This window comes from Cupressus sempervirens, chromosome 7 (genome assembly GCF_028749045.1).
Source record: "Cupressus sempervirens isolate cs-2001-9-10 chromosome 7, ASM2874904v1, whole genome shotgun sequence".
Classification (NCBI taxonomy): Eukaryota; Viridiplantae; Streptophyta; class Pinopsida; order Cupressales; family Cupressaceae; genus Cupressus; species Cupressus sempervirens.
This window is the reverse complement of record NC_143124.1, coordinates 684469467-684493083: the sequence shown is the minus strand read 5'-3', so window position 1 is coordinate 684493083 and position 23617 is coordinate 684469467. Positions and strand designations below refer to the sequence as shown.

The 23617-nt window shown below is 35.7% G+C and overlaps 1 pseudogene; it reads right to left on the bottom strand.

The window, feature by feature from the left end:
• The window catches only part of LOC149548629 (transportin-1-like), a 40660-nt pseudogene extending 17761 nt beyond the window's left edge, over positions 1-22899 (bottom strand).
• Positions 22900-23617: the final 718 nt, after the last annotated feature.

The window sequence follows — 23617 nt, the reverse complement described above, 5'->3', positions numbered from 1 at the left end:
CTTCTGAGATCATCCAATCCTCTTATCTTATAGAGAAGACTCCTCTCAGGAAGATAACTAGTAAAGTGGACATTATAAGGGGATATATGAAGGAAGATATTGGTTACTTAATCACACCTTTGAGTAGAGTAATGAGTTTGCTGATAGCTAGACTCCTAAATATCTTCATGGTACATTTTATTGAGACTATCAAGATAGCAAAGATACCACTTGATTGGGCCACTACTTTGAGTGAAAACTTGTGTGAATAGTTGGAGATGACAAAAAACAAAAGGAAGTTCTACATGATGTCCTACCTAGTGTACTTATTAGCCATGAGGGTCACAAACTATCCAACGCTATACAAAAGAGGTAGCATGTAGGATCCTAATGTTTGGCCATATATTGTCTATCCATAATTGGTGAAGAAGAGACTCTCAGGGTAGAGAAAGGAATACATAATTGTTAATGATGCGTTCATATTCACCATAATCAAATTCATAGAAGGAGATTATGCGAAGAGGTTATCAAATGATGTAGTGGCATAGATAACAACACTCGAACCATATTATATTCATTTTAGAAGATTCACATATCTAAGGGTGGCTAGTACCATGGTCAACTCGAAGAAGCTTCCAAGGTATCCTAGTGATAGACTTATTCTCTTAGAGATTACCCAACAACTCTCATCTCCATATGACATAGTTAGAAAACAATGTAAATAGTGTTGGACATGGCCTTTTATCATAGGACCTTTTCAAGTGAAACAAAAGAAAGATATTCCTTCTTTTGAGTGTGAATGGGATCAGTATCCCTTGGAAGAGTACAATTCTCCATGGCCATGTTTTACTAATATCGAGAGAGTACAATATCTAGCAAGAAAAGCATTCACACATGAAGAAGCTATTGAAGACCATTTGATGAATATGACAAATGACTATGATGTCCATATTAGGGATTATTGTAGGAAGACTTTGTATTTGGTAGAAAAGGACTTAAAAATAAAGATTCCAATGTAGATATTGCAAAAAGACTCAAGAGAGCTACTTGACCCTTTGTTCAATGAAGACAAAATTGGGGAATAGGCCATTATGAATGTTTAACTTGACAAGGAAGAGAATGATGATATTAACCATTAGGTGAGGCACATCATCAAAATGATGTAGGATTCGATCAAGAAACCATTTAAACTTGATCCAATACCTAAGACAATAATTTTCCATGCACAAGCCTGCCTAGCTAAAGGTAGAGGGAAGAAAGTCATCATCCCTGTCTTTGCAGCTTAATCACCAATACGGCTTGAAATGGTGTACCAACTTGACAGACCAGTTAGATACTATCACCCTTAAGAGAGAAAAAGTAAGGTAAAAAGAAAGAGGAGTTCTCCTCAAAGAGTCAAGGTAGAGGAAGGTGAAATCCCAAAACCCCCATAGCAAGAAGAAGTAAATATACAAGGGTCCGAGGATGCTAGGGCACCATAGGTTTAGATTGACCCAAAACTTCCACCAACTACTACACCAAGCCAAAAAAAGACAAAATTTGAGATTCAAGAGGTTTCTCCACATTGGTAGATAGAAGAAGCATCCCCTTCTACACCCAAGAAAGGAAGAAAGCCAAAACTCCTATCAAGAAAAGGAAAAGGGTGATCAGAAGGGTAGTAACTTTCCCATCTATCCTAAAACCCATTCTTAAAGAGGAAGAAGAAGAAGAGGATGATGAGGATAACATACCTTTTAATAGGAGAACCTAGCTAGCAAGAGCCACTGAGCAAGAAAGAAGGAGAAGTTCTACTATTACATCACCATCAACCCATAAGAACCTCTGCAAAAAACTACATCAGAGGATGAAATGTATCAATGGATTGATGAGTAGGATGTGAAGGGTATTGACATATTTAAGATGTTAGATTTTTATCTTATCCCCATAGGGTGAGAATTGGTGGGAGACAAAATAAGGGACACCCCAACAAATGAGCTCCAACAAGAAGACTAGATACAAATGCCACTAGAATCACAAGGTCTATAAATAAGTCATTCATCCCCATTGAAAGTTTTAATTATTGATAAAGGCTTTGCTACTCCTCTACCTCTAGGTGCTAAAGAAGAACAAATTCAAAAGGAGCAAGAGGAAGAACCACAGCAAATATCAACTAATGAAGTGTTTAGGAAAGGGAAAATGGTTCAATATCCTCATCAAGCTACCCAAGGCGCCGAGGTAAGAACTATGGGATCCAAAAAAATAGAAACTATAGAGGAAGAACTTTCACAAAGAGAAAATACCCCAGAAAGGAACGATAAGGGAAAAGGGGTGGCAGAGCAAATTCCTTCATCCTCAAGAGGAAGGCCTTCGATGGAATGAGTCCCAAGGTTGTTGCGTAAAGAAATGATAAGAAGTAAAAGGCCACAGTTCAACATTGATAAAGAGGATATGGTTGAGTTGATTGAGGTTCTAAGGAAATTGAAGCCCCCATCAAAAGAGGCTAGAGAATTGGCATTCATCAATAGTGACTAAAATCTAGATTTATTTGCACAAGTGGCTATTCCTCCTCTTGATGCTAATGTAGAAGATTTAACTCTGTAAGATTATAAAATCTGAGAGGTTATGCTTGGAAAGCCCACATTGGATACAACCAGGTTGATGGTCACAATGGGGATGAAGGAGGTGTTTAGGAGTTTTGAACAAGAAGGGACATAATTGATGATGCTTAGTAGGAAAAATGAAATCCCAAAAGGATATGTAGCCTAAGTTGTTGGTCCCTTAGATCCCAAACACCATGAGGAGACTCTAAATGTTGCACTCGAGAGAAGAGATGGGGGAGGAGTATAGTTGGATACATTTTTCAATGTCTTTCAGCAACGGAAAAAATGTTTTGGGGAAAAGGCCATTCTGATCATCCAAGGAGATCTAAGGCTACTTCATGTTATGCAAGAAAATATGGATAAAATGGTAGCAATTTTGAAGCAAGATTTTAGTATTATGGATGAGGTACATACCTGGCAAAAAGATTTATAGGTACTATAGGCAATAAAGGGCCAAAGATATAGAATGCTTATGGGTGTACATACTGCAGAAGAGTTAGATTTTCTTGATGATTGGATAAAGAAAATAGTGAATAGTAATAAAGTAATGGAATCATTACACGTGGAGATCCATCAATTCAAGGACCAAGCCCAAGAGAAAAATTTGGAAGTAGAGAAACATTATAGTGATGCATGTCTCAACATATTTGAAGATGATGGATTGGGGAAATTGATACCAATAGAGGTAGTAGTTGAGAAAATTAGGAAGATTTTTGAAGAAGTTTATGTTGATGACATTTGGCAAGCCTTCAAGATAGAAGAAGCCTTACTAGAGTTAGATACTAGACTCAGGGATTTTGCTGAGACCTATATAGTGGTAGATAACTATAGGCAAAAGGTCAAGGATAAATATAATGCCTTAGATCTACTAGATGTAGCCAAGGTCACTGAGATTATTGAGAAATTCAAGGGCAAGCATCCAAACATAGCTCTGGTATAAAGGGGGACAAAACCTAGAAGCGAGAATTTCAATTTTGACACTTGGTGAAATTTTTGCATTTTTGGACCTTTGAGGTGCGCTAGTGCACTAGTGCACTACTACACCAAGTGCAATGGTGCACTTTTTGGCAATAAATGTTGGAAGATTTTTGGAGAAGACAAAGGTGCATAGGTGTGCTAGTGCACTTCTTTCGAGGTGTGCTTTCCTAGAGGTGTGCTGGCAGTTAACTACTAGTTCCAAGATTAGAGCTTTTCATGCATTAGAAACACATTTTGACAGCAATTTAACTCTAACTAACATCCAGTGAAGGTTTCGCTTCTATTTTTGACACTTCCAGACACTTCTACTTTGACTAAAGGTTTTCTTCTTTTTATTTTCTCTCAATTCCTTGGTTTTATGACATGTAAAGGCTCATGCATATAATTAATGAATATAAAAATGGATGGAGTCCTACTAAGCACCAGTTAGATTGTTAGTTTGTATATAATTAGTTTTTTTTATTAATTAAAAGCATATTATTGCATGAAGATATCCCTCACTCTCAACAAAAATTGAGGAGATGATTTCTTATAAATATAGGATTGTAATATGTAATTGGGGCTGTCATTATTTTATAATAATATTATGCTTTTGGTGCTTGTATTTGGAGTGTAGTGATTCTTGTCTGAATGTGTCATTGTTTTGTGAATTTATGTTCATGGAATTGTGATTGAGCCAAAAGTTTATTGCTTTGTTTCTAGTTGTGCAATCTCTTTTAATTCTGGTGTTTGCTACGGTTTTACAAATTCTCCTAATGTATCTAGCTCAAGAAGAAATCACCAAATTGTGCCTACATAACCCTTTGTCTCACATGAGCACATTTTTTGTGGGCTTGTAATTTGATGAAGATTGAAACATCATATGGTTATTAAGTTTCCCATCGATAATTGCATCAGTGGAATCAAGGAAGTGTTGCTCCTATATTCATTGGTTGCCCACCGATTTCTTTGAAAGCTTAACTAATAGACATGTTGTTTCCATAGCTTATGTCCATTAGGATTTTACTTTCATGTTATTTTCTTTAAAGTTCTTGTTATTTTCTTTACTAACCCCTTGATAATTAGGAATTCATATTAGCTGCATTGTTAGATTGCATTCATATAAAAAAACAAAAATAAAAGAAACATAGTTCTTTTGTGTGTTTATTTTGAAGCAATGAGAAAATTCTACACCTCATCCGAAATCATTCAAACTAGCAAAGGCCTCCTTGTGAACAAAAACTTTTATCTTTAATTGAGAAGATTCTAGTAGGTTGCAAGATCAACCAAAACCTTGGAGTTGATTCACAAAATTGACTTTTCAAGAGAGGAGTTCGAAAGAATTCCTGTCATTTAGCATCGTTCATAAGGATAGCTCAATAGAAGTGGCACTAGAAGGAGGGCCACCATTTTTTATTTTTAGAATAGAAGGAAAGTCTACCAAAGTTTTGAAATTCTGCACTTTTTACAAGTTCAAAAAAAATTTGAGTTTCTCAGAAAATTCAAGTGTGCTAGTGCACTATTGCGTTGATGCGTTGGTGCGTTGCTATGCTAAATTCTTTTTTGCACCTTATTTGTGAGAAAGTGTTCTTCTAAAAACATTTTCTAGAATAATGCAAACTAGATGATCTTGATCCAAAATCCCCATTTTAGTGAGCTTTGAGATCTTCCCCAAGTGCACACGAGTTTCTTGAGCTCAACCAATTCCGCAAGCCTCATAGTGATAAAGGGATACCTCAAATTCAACCACTTATTTTCAACATTTCATCATCTTCTTCAACTCCACCTCTACAAAAACCACCCTTGGGTCCACCAAATCTTCCAATGGCCTTTTTTTGCAAATGTTGTAGACTCACCAATTAACTTGAGAGGTGTACTCCATGACCTCCCTAAGAATCTTGAGAAGTTTTACCCAAGGTCCATTTATGGAGAAACACAAATTGCTAAATACCACATCAAAGTATTCAAAGAAATTTGCAATAAAAAATAGATTGCAAATGAGGATGTGGTCCTTCATTTATTCCCTTACTCTTTGGGGGAAGTTGCCTACAATTGGTACATTAATTTTCCACCTGGACATATTGGAGATTGGAATACCTTCAAAAAATTGTTCTTAGAACAATTTAAAACTATTATCAAGCCAGTAGTGATAGACCAATAATTCATATCAATCAAAAGAGATCCAGCTGAGACAATTTTGTGCTTCAATCATCGCTTTTATATGGTGTATCACAAATTGGAAACACCATATATAATACTAGTTGAAGTAGCTATTCAAATTTACCTAAATGCTATGGACCCTCTTACTGCTATCTTTCTAAGAAGACTTCCTATAGCACATATTGATACATTGGAAAAGGTCTTCATAAAAGTAATAACTTTCACTAAGTAAGCCAATCCTAATGGAGGAGGATCAATGCTTCTAGCCCAAGTTGTCATGACAATGCTAATGTACCTTGTCAAAGTACCTACAATGCCTAGTCAATTCATACATATGAATCCAGTTCCATTACAATAGACACCTACTCTTTAAAACCCCACTCTAACATATCTAGGGTATGAACCTCTGAAAGCTACCTTCTTTGAGAAAAAGGCAGTAGTCCCTGCTGAAGTAGACAATAGCTTTATTTTTGAGTTTGGTCAGATGAAAAAGACTATGTCACAAATGAACAACGAGTTGACTTGTCTAAGGTTGTCACAGGGATAGAATAAAAGTTTTCAAAGAAACAATGTTGGACCCTACAACAATAATTATGGCCAAAATTATAACAAGAACTTCAATGCGAACAACAATATAGGAAACAATAATGGAGGGAACAACTTTAATCCTCCTGCTCATAATAATGGCTTCCAAAGATAGAACCAACAGTGGAATACCCATTTGAATAATGGAAGCATTCATGCAGACAATAACAACAGTAGTGTTCAGTACACAGATATCAATCAATATAACGATGGTCAAAATGTATTTAACAATGATGGTTCATATTATGATGGAAATCAAGATATGACTCAAAATTTGTAGGTAAACAACAATATCCCCCTTGTACAACTTATGTTATGTTATTAGAATCCTATGATTTTGCACAAAGTACACAAGTAGAGCAACTAGTCAATGAAGAATTCTCATTCCCATTTAGCCAAGAACCCAACCTTCAGCATGAAGAGATGTTTTCTTTTCGCAATGAAAATTAGAATACATAAAACTTTAGAAGTAGAAAGGAACCTCTGACATATGGAATTCCCCCAGCACTACAACCAACTCCTCCCAATCTGAGAGAACATAGCAATTTGGTACCAATTAAACCATCATATGGAGGACAACAAAATCAAAACCAAGGAAATCTACCGACAATATTGAAAAACCCTACTTGGTCTACTGAATAGTATAGTGTCATAGAAGACCTGAAATGAACAAAGGCCAACATATCCATGTTTGACATGTTGCAAAATTTTCCACAACAATGAGAAGCACTCATGAAAACTTTGGACCACACCAAGACCACCCACAATATGAATATTACCTCTCAAAAGACAACATCCCAACAAGTTAATGCTACGGAGGCATTACCCACCATGTTTAAAGACAAAGTTGAGGTGCCCCCATTTTTTCTCAGCATTAAAATATATGGGAAGAATCTTAACAATTACCTTATTGATTCAAGAGCTTCATGTAATTTCATGCCATTTTACATAGTGAAAAAGTTAGGAGTTAGCCCTCAACCTACCAGCTGAATAGTGATACAATTGTACAAAGCAGAAGTGAAAGTTATTTGCGTATTAAAAGATGTTCGGATACAGTTAACAGTCAACCCATAGATTCAAGATGTTATTGACATACATGTGGTTGATATCCCAAAAACATATGGATTACTCCTAAGTAGAGAATGGATGAAGTGCCTAAGGGGATGGTTTTTCATAGATTTTACTCAGCTTTGGTTGCCATGGAAAGGTTTGAACAATCAAATCAAAATAAATGCAGAGCCAAAGTTAAAAAAAGATAATTAAAAAATATAATGCTCCTAATGAGGTAGCTCTCTTACAAATAGATTTAGGCTCCTACAAGGTAATGGTTTGTGATACAACTTCAAACAAAATGTTAGATGATCAAGATATGGACTCCATAACTTCAACCTCGAAAGATGAGGTCATAACACAATTCATAGACCATATGATGGATAATTTACAATGTCTAGGGGGGAGAAGCTAACCCTAATATCTTCCTCCTTCCATGATTTTGTCAATTAGGTAAATTTAGCCATTTAGAGTTCAAATGTTCATCATGTCAATAAGCAGTTGCTAAGGTGTTAACACAAATGATGGGAGTAAAGAAAGTCAATGATCCACAAAATGAACCCACAAAAAATCAAAGTCGTACAAACATGTCTAACATTGTCAAAGAGATTGAAGAGGAAACCAAACACCTAAATGTGTCATACAGTGATACTTCTTTGGATGGAAAAGGTTTGTCTTCCCCTCCACCCAAAATGATCAAAGTACAAAGAAGAAGATGGTACATAAAAGGCCAGGGATGGACTTTGGTATTCATCCATCCTAAACCCAAAGTGGATGAAATCAAAGAATTGATAGATGAAATTCAAGACTAACAAGAAAAACATATGCTCCCAATTTCAAAGAATGACAATGGAAAATCAGTAAGCCCACCCCGTGAAAGACTGTAATGGGTACCCAAGAGACAATCCTTCCAAGCTCAAGTAAAGAAAAAATTGAGGATAAATAAGCATAAGATTAAAAAATTCAAGGAAAGCCCAATTTGGACACTTTTCTTTGATGGTTCCAAATGAAAATCAAGAGCTGGTGTAGGTATTGAATTGATCAGTCCAAAAGGTAAGTCTTTATACGTAGCGATTCTAGTTTAGATGTAATAAAAATGTTGTAGAATACAAACCATTGATTTGAGGACTTCTTTTTGCACTCAAGAAATAGGTTACAACTCTCATAGCCAAAGAAGATTCTCAGTTGGTTATTTAACAAGTGAAATCATTATATTCCTATAATGATAAGAGGTTAATTTCTTATAGAAAAAGGGTATGGGATCTACTAGATGATTTTGAAGCTTTGAACATAAAGTCTATTCCAAGAAGGAAAAACATGGTAGCAGATGCCCTCGCTATTTCAGCAAGTGCATTACAACCAGTCAGAAGAACAAAATTAAAATGATTTTTAGTTGAATTGGTTGCTACTCTATCTATTCTTGACAATATCACAAACTTTCAAGTTTTTCAAGATGATCAACATATTCTTGAATTTAATATGTGTAGCAACCACTTTAAGGGGCAAGAAATAGATGATACTCCAGATGACGCACCTGAGTATAGTGCAACTCAAGATGAAGATGGAATCTTGAATTTGAAAACTAATACTATTCCTAAGGGGATGATCGAGTTGGAGTGCATTTTTTATCGTGATGAATCAACATTTAATAAAAGGACCACTAAAGAGAAAGGGACCGAGGAATGTGATTCATACAATTTAGGAATGGAAGATGATCCCAAGATGGTAAGAATTGAGAAAGTGTGCAGTCCACAAGAAAGGGAAGATATGCTCAAATTGCTTATAGAATATAAGGATGTCATTGCTTGGAGCTATGAAGAACTAAAGAAATATGATCCTCAAATTATTACACATGATATTCCACTCAAACCTGACACCAAACCATTTTGACAAAGGAAAAGACCCATCAATCCAATCCTTGAACCTATGATAATGAAGGAAGTTAAGAAGTTACTAGATGCTAAGATTATTTTCCATGTCCATCAGTCTACTTGTGTGGCCAATCTAGTTCCTGTACGAAAGAAGACTAAGGAGATTCAACTTTGTGTAGATTTTTTTTGTTTGAATCTAGCATCTCAAAAGGACAACTACCCATTACCCTCACTAGATAAGGTCTTACAAATTGTCAATGGTTCAAAAATGATGTCTCTCTTAGATGGATATTTAGGATATAATCAAGTAATGGTAGAAGAAGAAGATAGGCTAAAGACTACCTTTACAACCAAATGGAGAACATTCACCTATAGGAGTATGCCATTTGGATTGATTAATGCAAGGGCTACATTTCAATCAGCCATGGATGAAGCTTTCAAGGGATTAATTAATAAATGTATAGTTATCTATATGGATGACTTGATTGTATTTTCAAAGGGTTGAACTACTCACATTATCGATCTAAGATAGGTATTCAATAGGTGTTGCAAATACGACATATCTCTCAATCCCAAGAAATGTTCATTTGGGGTCACTAAGGGAAAGCTCCTAGGTCACGTCATCTCCAAAGCTAGCATCTCCATTGATCGTGATAGAGTTGAAGCCATTTTGAAGTTATTGCCCCCCAACAGTAGGAAGGAACTCAAGTATTTCTTTGGAAAGATAAATTTTGTGTGAAAATTCATAAGTGGATTTGTAGAGATAATACATCCCCTTAATGATTTACTCAAAAGGGGGCTAAAATAGAATGGATTCCTGAGGTCAAGAAATCATTTGAAGATATCAAAGTAGCCATTTTCATGGCTCTAGTATCGGTAAGTCCTGATTACAAGCTTCCTTTTAAGATATATTCCTTCACTTCTAAATTTTCATGTGCTAGGATCCTAACCCAGAAGAAGGAGAAGGAAGATGGAAGACCTATTTCTTTTATGAGCTACCCTCTAAGAAATGTCAATTTGAACTATCCCAACCTCGATAAATAATTGTTTTCCTTAATTAAAGCAGTAAAGAGTTTCTGCCATTACATACTAAGGAGCAAGGTGTATGTTATTGTACCTAATCTAGCAGTAAATACATTATTAATGCAAAATGAACTTGGTGAAAGATGAGGTAAATGGATGGTGATATAAGAATTTGATCTAGAGATCCAACCCATGAGATTAGTCAGGGGTCAAGGATTATCAATAATGATAGTTGATAACCAAATTGGTGTCGAAAAGAAATTTAAGTTTGAGAATGAAACAAATATAGAAGATCAGAAGAAAATGATAGTATCTCAAGCTGACATTGGCCGAGTAGTGATGGATGTCTGGTACCAAGATATTGTTTACTATCTTCTATAGAACCAATGCCCCAATTGGATGAATAGTTCCCAATGTAGAGGACTTAAAATGAAGTGTGAATCATTTATGCTACATGATAACAACTTGTAAAAAAGGAACTATGAAGGAATCTACCTAAAATGCTTGGGACGTAAGGAAGCGAAGGAAGTTCTAGAATAATTTAATGATAAGTATGGTACCAAACATGGTTCAGCAGAAGCGACTGCTCATATGATTTTAAGATCAGGTTATTTTTGGCCCACAATAATCAAGGACACTTTTGAACATGTGTGTTCTTGTCATGTTTACAAAACTAGTGCTAACCAAAAAAGGCACCCAAAAATTCCATTATGACTAGTCTACGAGGTACGCCCCTTTGCAAAGTGGGGGCTAGATTTCATTGGTCTAGTCAATCTGCCATCATCTATTAGACACACTTATATTCTTACAGCCATGGTTTATTGTACAAGATGGATAGAAAAAAAAACTTTTAGAAATTGCACTGCTAAAGTGGTAACAGACTTCTTGGAGGAACACATTGTTAATAGATTTGGGATGCCATTCACTTTAGTGTGCGATAATGGATTAGGTTTTGCATTAGTATTATTAACTCAGTGGGCATTCAAAAATTAGGTCATTATCAAGTTCTCTTCTAATTATTACCCACAAGGAAATGGGGTAGTAGAATCTATGAACAAGAACTTGATCATAGTAATAAGACGGTTATTGAGAAAGAATCCTAAAGATTGGCATATGCAACTCAAATATGCTCTATGGACGGATCAAGTAAGGGTCAACAACACTTTGGGGACTTCTCCATATTTTCTTGTCTACAGACAAGAGCCAATATTCCCACTCAGCCTTAGGATTCCTATTTTGAGATTCATGAGTGGGTATGTTGAAGATGTTGATAAATTACAAACTAGATTGATGAATCTCTTAGAGATGGATGAAAAATGGATAGTTTCATTGGAGCACATGGCTAAAAACCAAGCTATCATGAAGAGATGGTTTGATAAGAGGGCCACGATAAAATATTTTTGAATTTCTAACCTTGTTCTACTTTGGAATAAGGTGAAAGAAAAGTTAGGCTGTCACACCAAGTTTCAATGCTTGTGGATTCGTCCTTATTAGATTGTGGAAATTCTCAGAGAAAATACTTTTAGGTTCAGTTCCTTATAGGGGGAATTAGTTATGTTGCCAATCAATGGGAAAATTTTGAAACATTATTTTGAAGCCTAAAAGAACCAAAAAAAAGTTAGATTTTATTTTCTACAAGTGTGTTTCCCTTGAGTTGTGTGTTTTCTTTCAATCGTGTGTTTTCTTTCAAAATTGTGTTAGTATAGGGGAGAGGTGCACTTGAGATATTATCTTGAGATACTTTACTTACTACTCTTTTGATTCTAATTTTAGGAAGAGGTATTTCTTTTTCAAATCATTCAAATGATTGTGTGTCTTATACCAATTGAGGAACGGATGTTACTTGTAGTAATAGGGGGACTTTCAGTCTTGAGTTCAGCATTCTTGACCAACAAGTTCTCAACACTTTACAAATGTAAAGATCAACCATCTCTAGTGTTGTCAAACCAAGGTTGAAAGTAGCAAGGGATGGTACCAACCCCAATTGGTTCAAATAGAGGGGTCTTCTCGAAGGATTGCTAAGATCATTGTTTGGCGTGAGAGTTTCTAAAAAGTTCTAAAAGAGGAACACAAGGGATGTTCACAAAAGGATCAAATCCAAGAAATGACACCGATATCCTAGCTACACAGTCTAAGAGTAGCTAGGATATAGAAGAAAAACTTTTAAAAAAAGGAAAAGAGAAAAAGAGAAAGAAAAGAAAAGAAAAGAACGGTGTTAAGACTGAAGGATTCTTAAAGATCTAAAAGGGGTAATCTAACAAATAGATACCCATTCAAAATGAGTTATCTAGTACCAAGGCATTGCTTCATCCAAGAGTCAAAATGATGACATTTTGAACTACATGGATAAATTATCCAAAGGATTACCAAGAAATTTTAAGGATAAGTGACAGACTACTAAGAGCCCTCGAACTGATTCTCTCATCCGGTCAGACAAAAAATTGATAAGCAACCTTTGTGGAGATTCCCGATGGATGATTCAAGAGGGGGAAAAGATTCTTTTTGAGTTGTAAAGAGATTTTGATTGACCACATCCTAAGATATCGAAGGAAATGAATACATGGAGCACACACTAAGCTTGGAGGTTTTAGATTCTAAACTTTTGAATGTGAAGTCATTCGAAATATGCTCGAAACATTCAAGATTCGGTTGGTGTTTGGCTCATGTCGAAGGAATGTTTGTTGATGAAGAAATGCCTTTTTCATTTCTTTCTTTTCTTAGGGCTATTTTTTGTGGTTCCACAACACACACCCCATTTCAATCAGAAATGGGGACTCACTACTTTATTTTTATTTTTATTTTTGTATTTGGGCTCTAGTCTAGGGTCCGAGTCATGAATTGGAGCTCTCATTTAGAGCCTTGATTCATGTCTAGGTCATTATAAGAAAATTTAACGTTGAATAGTCCAAATTTTGGTAGACCAAGTTATTTTAAAGTCGTTTAGCACCTGTTAGGTACACCTGCTCAACTGCACTAGTGCGCAGAGAAAGTGAAAATTGGTATTGTGTGCAAATATGTGCATCTATGTAGTTGCACACCTGCGCAGCTGCATAGCTATGTCAAACATCCTTTGGGTCTATATAAGATTGGGGGAGTCCCTTCCCTTCTTACCTTGTCATTTTCTCTGTTATTTTCTCTTTAGTTGTAGTAGTGCACACATAAGGTGTGCCCTTCGCTCCTCCCTCATTCCTACCTCTGTGTCGCAACAATTCTTCATCCGCACCTACACACTTGTCTAGGTGCAGCTCCTCTTGCTCCCTCCCTATGCCAAAACAAAAAAAAAAGACTAATTTAGGCATATTGGTGTGCACTAGTGCACCTAACTAGGTGTGCTAGTGCACACCAATACTTAAAAAATTTTCTTTAAAAAAATAATAAAACAAAATACCATAAAACATAAAAACAAGAAACTTGAAGCATTTAAGGTGCACACTAATGCATCTCATGAGGTGCACTAGTGTGCACCTTAATAGGGGAAAATCATATTAAAAACAAAATAAGCTTGAAATCATAAGGTGCACATTAGCACACCTCATGAGGTGCATTGATGTGCACCTTATTCTTAAGGAATATTCCCAAAAATGGGCACACTAGGTGCACCTATTAGGCATGCCAAGTGTGTCAATTTTTGTTTTTTAGGGCTCTAAATTAGGTTTTTGTGATTTTTAGAGCATTTAGGTTTTTGGGTTTTGTTTGAGTTAGTACTAGGGGTCATAAATTCATTTTTATTTAACCTTTGACTAATGAGAATTCTTCTTTTTTGCAAATATTATGGCATCCTCATCAGCTTCCATGGGTGAGAAAATGGTACCAAAACCCATCATCTTCAAGTTCCAAGATTTTCCTCTAGTGAAATCAAGGTTTCACAATGACAACTCTAAAATTAAAGATACAGAGTTAGGACACACAAATTTGGGAGAATTCTTGAAGATATGTAACAAACCCACTGAGAGATCTGCTATGGTTTCCACTTTGATTCGTTCGGGTTTAGTGAATGTAGCATCTCACCCAATGTCAGTGCAATCTTCAAAGCTTGTTATTAATCTTGCACAACATTTTTTCCCCGAAGAAAGGGTTGTTAAGAGTGTTATAGGAGAGATCATTCTCAATCTATGACCCAACAACATTGAGAAAGTATTCCATCTCTAGAGGGTGGATCAATTTATCAAGTTAACCTATGAGACAGTAGAGAGATGGTATAGAGAGCACTTAGAAGAGGATTCTAAGATTATCCAATCCTCTTAACTTATAGAGAAGACTCATGTGGGGAAGACAACTGGTAAAATGGACATGATAAGGGGATATATGAAGGAAGATATTGGGCACTCAATCATACTTTTGAGTAGAGTAATGAGTCTGCCGACAGTTGGACACCTAAATATCTTCATGGTATATTTTATTGAGACTATCAAGATGGTGAAGATGCCACTTGATTGGGCCACTACTTTGAGTTAAAATTTGTGTGAATAGTTGGAAAAGGAAGCTCTACATGACGTCCTACTTGGTGTACTTATTAGCCATGAGGGCGACAGACTATCTAGGGCTATACAAAAGAGGCAGCATGTAGGATCCTAATGCTTGGCCATATATTGTTTATCCACAAATAGTGAAGAAGAGACTCTCAAGGTAGAGCAAGGAATAAAAAATTGTTAATGATGCCTTCATATTCACCATAATCAGATTCATAGAAGGAGATTATGTGAAGAGGTTATCAGATGATACAGTGGCACAAGTAACAACACTCGGAGCATATTACATTCATTTTAGAATATTCAATATCTAAGGGTAGCTAGTACCATAGTCAACTCAAAGAAGCTTCAAGGTATCCTAGTGAATGACTTGTTCTCTTAGAGATTGCCCGACAACTCTCATCTACATACAACATGGTTAGAAAACAATGTAAACAGTGTTGGGCATGGCCCCTGATCATAGGACCTTTTCAATTAAAATGGAAGCAAGATATTCCTTCTTTTGAGAGTGAATGGGATCAGTATCCCTTGGAAGAGTACAATTATCCATGACCATGTTTTGATAACATCAGGAGAGTATAGTATCTAGCAGGAAAAGCATTCACATATGAAGAAGCTATTGAAGACCATTGGATGAATGTGACAAATGACTATGATGTCTGTATTAGGGATTATTGTAGGAAGACTTTGTATTTGGTAGAAAAGACCTTTAAAATAAAGATTCTATTGTAGATATTTCAACAAGACTTAAGAAAGCTACTTGACCCTTTGTTCAATGAAGATAAAATTGGGGAACAACCCATTATGAATGTTGAGGTTGTCAAGGAAGAGAATGATGATATTAACCATCAAGTGAGACACGTCATCAAAATGATGCAAGATTGGATCAAGAAACCATTTAAACTTGATCCAATACCTAAGATAGTAATTTTCCATTCACAAGCCTACCCAGCCAAAGGTAGAGGGAGGAAAGTCACCATCCCTACCTTTGCAGTTCAATCACCAATAAGGCTCAAAATTTTGTACCAACTTGACAGACCGATTGGATATTACCACCCTTAGGAGCAAAAAAAGAAAGGGTAAAAGAAAGAGGAGTTCTCCTCAAAGAGTCAAGCTAGAGGAAGGTGAAATCTTGGCACCCCCATAGCAAGAAGAAGTAAATGTACAAGGGTCCAAGGATATTGGGGCACCACAGGTTCAAATTGACTCGCAACAGAGATGGAAGTTGAGATTCAATAGGTTTCTCCATCTCAGCAGATAGAACAAGCATCCCCTTTTGCACCCAAGAAAGGAAGAAAGATTAAAACTCCTATCAAGAAAAGCTAAATGATGATTAGGAGGGTAGTGCCTTTCCAACTATCCTAGAACACATTCCTAAAGAGGAAGAAGAAGAAGAGGATGATGAAGATAACATATCTTTGAATAGGAGAACCCAACTAGCAAGAGCCATGAAGCAAGAAAGAAGGAGAAGTTCTACTATTACATCACCATCAATCCTAGAAGAACTTCTACAAACAACTACATCAAATGATGAAATGTAGCAATGGATTGATGAGGAGGATGTGGAGGGTACTGACATATTTAAGATGTCATATTTTGATTTTATGCACATCAGATAGAATTGGTGAGAGACAAAATCAGGGACACCCCAACAAATGAGCCCCAATAGGGAGATTGGACGCAAATGCTGCCAGAATCACAGGGTCAAAAAATAACTCCATCCCCATTGCACGTTTTAGTTATTAATAAAGGCTCTGCTACTCCCCTTCCTTCAAGTACAAAAGAAGAACAAATTCAACTGATGAAGTGTCTGGGGAAGGCCAAATGGTTTAATATCCTTAGCAAGCTCTCTAAGACATCGAGGTAAGAACTATGGGCTCCAAAAAAATAGAAACTACAAAGGAAGAACCTTAACAAAGGGAAAAAACCCCAAAAAGGAGCAATAAGGGAAAAGGAGTGGTAGAACAAACTCCATCCTCAAGATGCAGGCCTTTAGTGGAATAAGTCCCAAGGTGGTTACATAAAGAAATGATAAGAAGTAAAAGGCCACAATTCAATGTTGATCAAGAGGATATGATTGAGTTGATTGAGGTTATAAGAAAATTGGACTCCCCATCAAAAGAGGCCAAAACATTGACATTCATCAACAATGACTGAAATCATGATTTATTTGCACAAGTGGCTATTCCTCTTGATGTTGATGTTGAAGATTTGACTCTGCAAGATTGTCAAATTAGAGAGGTTATGCTTGGAAAGCCCACATTAGATATAGCCAATTTGATGGTCACAATGGGGATGAAGGAGGTATTTAGGAGTTTGGAGCAAGAAGGGGTAGAACTAATGACACTTTTTAGGCAAAATGAAGTCCTAAAAGGATATTTAGCAAAAGTTGTTGGTCCATTGGATCTTGAACACCCTGAGGAGACTCTAAATGCTACACTTGAGAGAAGAGATGGGCAAGGAGTACAGTTGGATCCATTTTTGAATGCCTATCAGCAATGACAAAATTTTTTTGAGAAAAAGGGTGTTCTAATCATCCAGGGAAATCTAAAGCTACTTCATGTTATGCAAGAAAATGTGAATAAAATGGTAGCAATTTATAAGCAAGATTTTAGTATTATGGATGAGGTACATACCTAGTAGAAATATTTATAGGTACTACAAGTAATAAAGGGCCAAAGATACAAAATGCTTATGTGTGTATATACTACGAAAGAGTTAGATTTGCTTGATGACTGGATAGAGAAAATAGCAAATAGTAATAAAGTAATGGAATCATTACATGTGGAGATCCATCGGCTCAAGGACCAAGCTCGAGAGGAAATTTTGGAAGCAGAGAAACATTATAGTGATGCATGTCTCAACATATTCAAAGATGATGCATGGGAGAAATTGATACCAATAGAGGTAGTAGTTGACAAATTTAGGAAGATTTTTGAAGAATTTTTTTCTAATGATGACATTCGGCAGGCCTTTAGGACGAAAGAAGACTTACTAGAGTTAGATACTAAAATTGGGGATTTTGCTGAGACCCTTATAGAGGTAGATAAATATAGGTAAAAGTTCAAGGATAAATATAATGCATTAGATCTACCAGATGTAGCCAAGATCATCGAGATTATTGAGAAATTCAAGGGCAAGCATCCAAACATAGCTCTAGTATGAAAGGGGACAAAACCCAAAAGCCAAAATTTCAATTTTGACACTTGGTGAAATTTTTACATTTTTAGACCTTTGAGGTGCGCTGGTGCATTGGTGCACTACTACACCAAGTGTGCTAGTGCACTTTTTGGAAATAAGCATTGGAAGATTTTTGGAGAAGTTAGAGGTGCACAAGTGCATTGGTGCACTTCTTCTGAGGTGCACTTTCCTAGAGGTGCGTCAACAATTAACTTCTAGTTCCAAGATTAGAGCTTTCCATGCATCAAAAATGCATTTTGACAATAGTTTAACTTCGACTGATGCCCAGTGAAGGTTTAGCTTCTATTTTTGACACTTCCAGACACTTCTACTTTGACTGAAGGTTTTCTTCTTCTTATTTTCTCTCAATTTCTTTGTTTTATGACATGTAAAGGCCCATGCATCCAATTAATGAATATAAAAATGGATGGAGTCTTACTAAGCACTAGTTAGATTGTTAGTTTGTATATAATTAGTTTTTTTTATTAAATTAAAAGCATATTATTGCATGAAGATATCTCTCACTCTCAACACAAATTGAGGAGATGATTTCTTATAAATATAGGATTGTAATATGTAATCGAGGCCGTCATTATTTTGCAATAATATTATGCTTTTGGTGCGCATATTTGGAGTGTAGTGATTCTTGCCTGAATGTGTCATTGTTTTGTGAATATATGTTCATGAAATCATGATTGAGACAAAAGTTTATTGCTTTATTTCTAGTTGTGCAATCTCTTTTAATTCTAGTGTTTGCTATAGTTTTACAAATTTTGCTAATGTATCTAGCTCGAGAAGAAATCACCAAATTTTGCCTACATAACCCTTTGCCTCACATGAGCGCACTTTTTGTGACCTTGTGATTTGATGAAGAGTGAAACATCATATAGTTATTAAGTTTCCCATTAACAATTGTATCAGTGGAATCAAGGAAGCATTGCTCCTATTTTCATTGGTTAACCACTAATTTCTTCGAAAGCTTATCTCGTAGATGCATTGTTTCCATAGCTTATGTCCATTAGGATTTTAATTTCACATTATTTTCTTTAAAGTTCTTGTTGTTTTCTTTACTAGCCCCTTGTTAATTAGGAATTCATATTAGCTACATTGTTAGATTGCATTCAAATAAAAAAATATAAAATATAAAAAACATAGTTCTTTTGTGTGTTTATTTTGAAGCAGTGAGCAGATTCTACACCTCATCCAAAATAATTTGAACCAGCGAAGGCCTCCTTGTGAAAAAAAACATTTATCTTCAACTGAGAAAATTCCAATAAGTCACAAGATAACCTAGAACCTTGGAGTTGATTCACAAAATTGACTTTTCAAGAGAGGAGTTTGAAAGAATTCCTGCCATTTTGCATCGTATATAATGACAACTCAACAGATCCCAGAAGAAAAATAAAAGACACTGACATGTTATTGAATATCTTTGGGATGAAATCAAAGAGATGTAGCCAAACTATGACCCTTTACTAAATGCAAAGACATGAGACCAAAGACTGAGAATTATTTTCAATAATTTTTCAAAAGTATATGACATAATGAATTAGAAGCTTGGTAGAGCCACGATTTCTAAAATCACTTTTGTAGAAGATTCAAAGGGCATAAATTTTGTACTAAAGGCTTCTAATATGGTTCCTCATGAAGAAAAAGGACAGAAAAGATAGAGAGAAGAGGAAAGACTTCAAGATGAAGGTTCATCAAAGAGGTAGAGGAATGGCATTGGGATGATGGTATATCAAAGAAGGAAATCAACTAGAGGTAGAGGTCCAAAAGTTATCTACCAAGGGAAAGAAGTTGAAGATCCTAATAGGAGAATCCCTTATGCACAATCTGCAAAACTACCTGCCTCACTTTCACCATTAGGAAGGCACCATGACTTTGTGGTTGAAGAAAAGGGAGCTTCCAATTGAAAAATAATTATCCCATACATAGATCAATAACTAGAGGAAGAATTTCTAGAATAAGAATTTGAGGAGGAGAAGTATATCTATGTACCAGAAGAGTTGCTCATAAATGGCCCCCTCCATGTACCAAGAGCAACAAGTTCAAATATTACCACAAAAGAAATAAAGGGAGTGTTCCCTAGAGATGTAAGAATAGACGCATGTAGAGAATTTGTTAAAGATGATGAGTTTATAAAAGTCAATAACCTTCAAATAGTTTCTTTGGAAGTATTACAAGACTGAATGCTTACAAAAAGTAGATGAGAATAAGGCACAAAAGCTAGGGGTTGACTCTAAAGAATATGTATAAGAAATTGAGATGGAAATGATGATGAATTTTGAAGAACTTACCCTAGAAGAAGGGAGGAATACTATATAGGAATCAATAGTTATGTTACTCTCAAATTTGAATATAGTAGATGATATAGCCTTTGACTCAATTATGCAAGAAATAAGGTCTAGAAGATCAAATGTCAAAGAAGGTAGTAGGCCCCCTATAGGAACATATTACAATGAAGATGTAGGTGCCCTTGTTACATGGTCATTTTTTGACTCCTCTGCAAGCAAAAAGATTATTGATAAAAGCATCAGGTTCAGAGGTACTATATCTTTGGAAAGAGTTGAAGATGTTAATCTTTTTGAAGCAACATGTGGTATGGGTGAATATGCATCATATGTTCACAATGTAGCTAAGATAAAAGAAAATAAATATGATGACCTAAAAGAAAACTTTAATCATATACTTGTTCCCTATGAGAACCAATCTAAGATAAATACTATCTTGCACACTCAGAATAGTTTATTGTAGCATAAGGTAGAAAAATTCAAAGCAACCAAAGAAAACTATGAAGAAAAGGCAATTTCTTCAAAGCACAATTTCATTTACTCCTTCTAGTGCTATAGTTCCTTTAGTAAAAATTCTACCAAATGGAGACAAAAGTATTGATTATTTAATCCAAGAAGTGATGGATTTGGAGTTAAAATTTGAAAATAATAGAAGTGATTTTGACAATAGCAAGGAACTTGTTTTGAGAACTGCTATGATACACTTGCATGATAAGATCAACTCAAGGATGTTTAGACTCCAACAAGTGTGTGAGTTTTTATATTTTACTATCAACAAGTTGGAAGATGATAGGACTTTTGTAAAACCCACCTATCATAAATGGGTTAGCAGGATGGAAAAGATAAAGCATATTAATTTGTGTGTGAAAGTAGATCCCAATGCTCCATCAAATGCTAGGCTCATAGGAAAAATTGTAAAAGCACTCAATAATTTCTCAATTTTACCTAATTATATTGAAAATAAAATGATGGAGTTGAAGGATAATTTGGAGAGTTTTTAGGATACACTGGTGTCGCCAATTTTGAAGGAAGATAAAAGTGTAAAAGAACTTATTGAATGGAGAAATGAGGATATTACCAAGGTAATTGACATGGTAAATACCATAGCCAAGGATATGAATATGGCACTTTTTCAAGAGTGCATTTCAAAGTTGGTAAATTCTTGGGTGTTTAATGAAAACTTTGAAAATGAAGTTACATAGACCACTGTGAAATACAATCCATATAAAAAATTGGTAGATTAGATTTTAAAGCATGAGTGGCCAATTGATGAAGAGTATGAATAATGGGTTAAGAGATACATACCATTTGATGATTCAAAATGATGAGGCCCCACTAGATTAGCAGTAATAGATAAAATATTTTCTCTTTTGAAAGCAGCAGGAAACGGAGAATCATGTGACACGTAAAGTGTCACATCATGCTCCTACAAAATCAACTACTCTTCGTATGATGAGTCACATGTTTTATAATAACTAGATTATTTTTTTAATGAAGTGCTAACATGTTTCTATTCTTTCCAGCCTAAAGCTTGTTGCAGTCCTTATCTTATAAAATGTTTTTTAAGGCTTGGAAGAGGGGTTTGAAAAATATTATTTTTCTAAGTATTTTTGTAGTCGGTCCATATTATTGTGTTAAAAATTTGTGTACTTATCAATGGAGAATATATGGATATACAAATGATCTGAGTCTATTTTCAAGTTATCTTGAGTCATTGTCTGATACTCTACTTTTATAATTTCAAGAAAATTAATACAAATTCCAATACTAAAGTTACATCATTTTGGATCTTGTCTCTCCTTATTTCTCCTTTTTATTCTATGTAATTCAATTATAAGTTAATTGAATTTCCAAGTGTAATTCTCTCAGAATTATATTTCATCTCATATTTTGTTGTTAATCTAATAGGTTATTGTTGTGGTCACACAACACACACTCCATTCCTCAGTAGGAATGGGGACCCCCTACTTTTTTTCTAACTCCCAAATTCACAGTTTGAGAGTCAAGAGAGAATATTAGAAGTCAAAAGTGTTAGAGTCAAAAAAGAAAATAGAAAATAGAAAAAAAAAAATCATAATATTAGAAAAACACAAAAAAAATTGCAAAATTGAAAAAGGCGAAAAAAATCAAAAAATTGGAAAAGTATAAAAATTATAAAAATTACAAAAAAAAAACATTCATGTGCAAGAGCACATGCACACAGGCGAAGTGTTATAAAACCCCCCAACTCCTTCACACTCCTTTCATATTTCACTTGAGGAAAGCCGCTAGAAGAGGTATGACATGAGACCTACTATGTATGTTGCACACCACACCCAATGGGTAGGTGTTACGGGCTTTTCGTACCGTAGCGCCTTGCCACCCTAAGTGAGTTCCCAAACTTTGGTGTTGCCATGCCCTACGTGCAACGTAGGCACCATCTTTTGTTGCGCTCACAACTTTGTTCACCCACGGTGCCTCCATCTTCCATTGTACTCGTGGTGTTGTTCTGCTTGCAATGCCTCTATCTTCTGCCGTGCCTGTGGTGTTGTTTTTCTTGTGGTGCCTCCTCCAAAAGTTGCTCCCACAGCTTTGTTTTGCCCACGGTGCCTCCTCCAAAACCTACACCCATGGTGCTAACACCAACTTCGTAGTAATGCTCCTGCATGCACTACATGTGCCACTTTTCATGCCCTCCAGTGCCATGTGTCGCAACCTTTCAGCACTGCACCTCGTTAACCCTGCCACGTGCACTCCACCACAAGCGTCGCATGCCCTCCCATGGCACTGTGCACCTAAACTTTGTCTCTCTTTTTTTAATTTTAAAAATTTAAAAAAAAAATTAAAAATTAAAAATAAAAATATATTTTTTTAGAAAATAAATAAATAAAATGATGACAAAAATAAAATAAAAATATATACCCAAATTGGGCATTTTTTTCCTTTATGTTTATTTCAATTCATAGCTTTTACATTTTATCTTTGGACTAATAAACATTTTCCTCACAATGCATAGGTGATCAAATGGCATCCACATCCAGAATAACACCCAAACCTGTAGTTTTCAAATTTCAAGGCGTACCCTCTAACTCAAGATTCCATGATGACCATGTAGAAATCTGAGATACGGGTTTAGGGCACATGGATCTAGGTGAATTCTTAAGAATTTGCAACAAGCCAATAGAGAGATCAGCCTTAGTATCCACGTTGATCTGTTCTAGATTGGTAAATGTAGTGTCTCACCCCATGTCAGTACAATCGGCTGAACTAATCATGGCCCTATCACAACATTTTGTTCTCGAAGAGAGAATTGTCAAGAGTGTCATCGGAGAGTTGGTGTTGGATCTATGACCCAATAACATTGAGAGGGTCTTCCATCTCCCAAGAGTGGACTAATTTATTAGGCTCTCCTATGAAATAGCCGAGAAATGGTACAGGGAACACTAGCAGGAGGCAATTGACATCATACAGTCCTCATACCTCATCAAGAA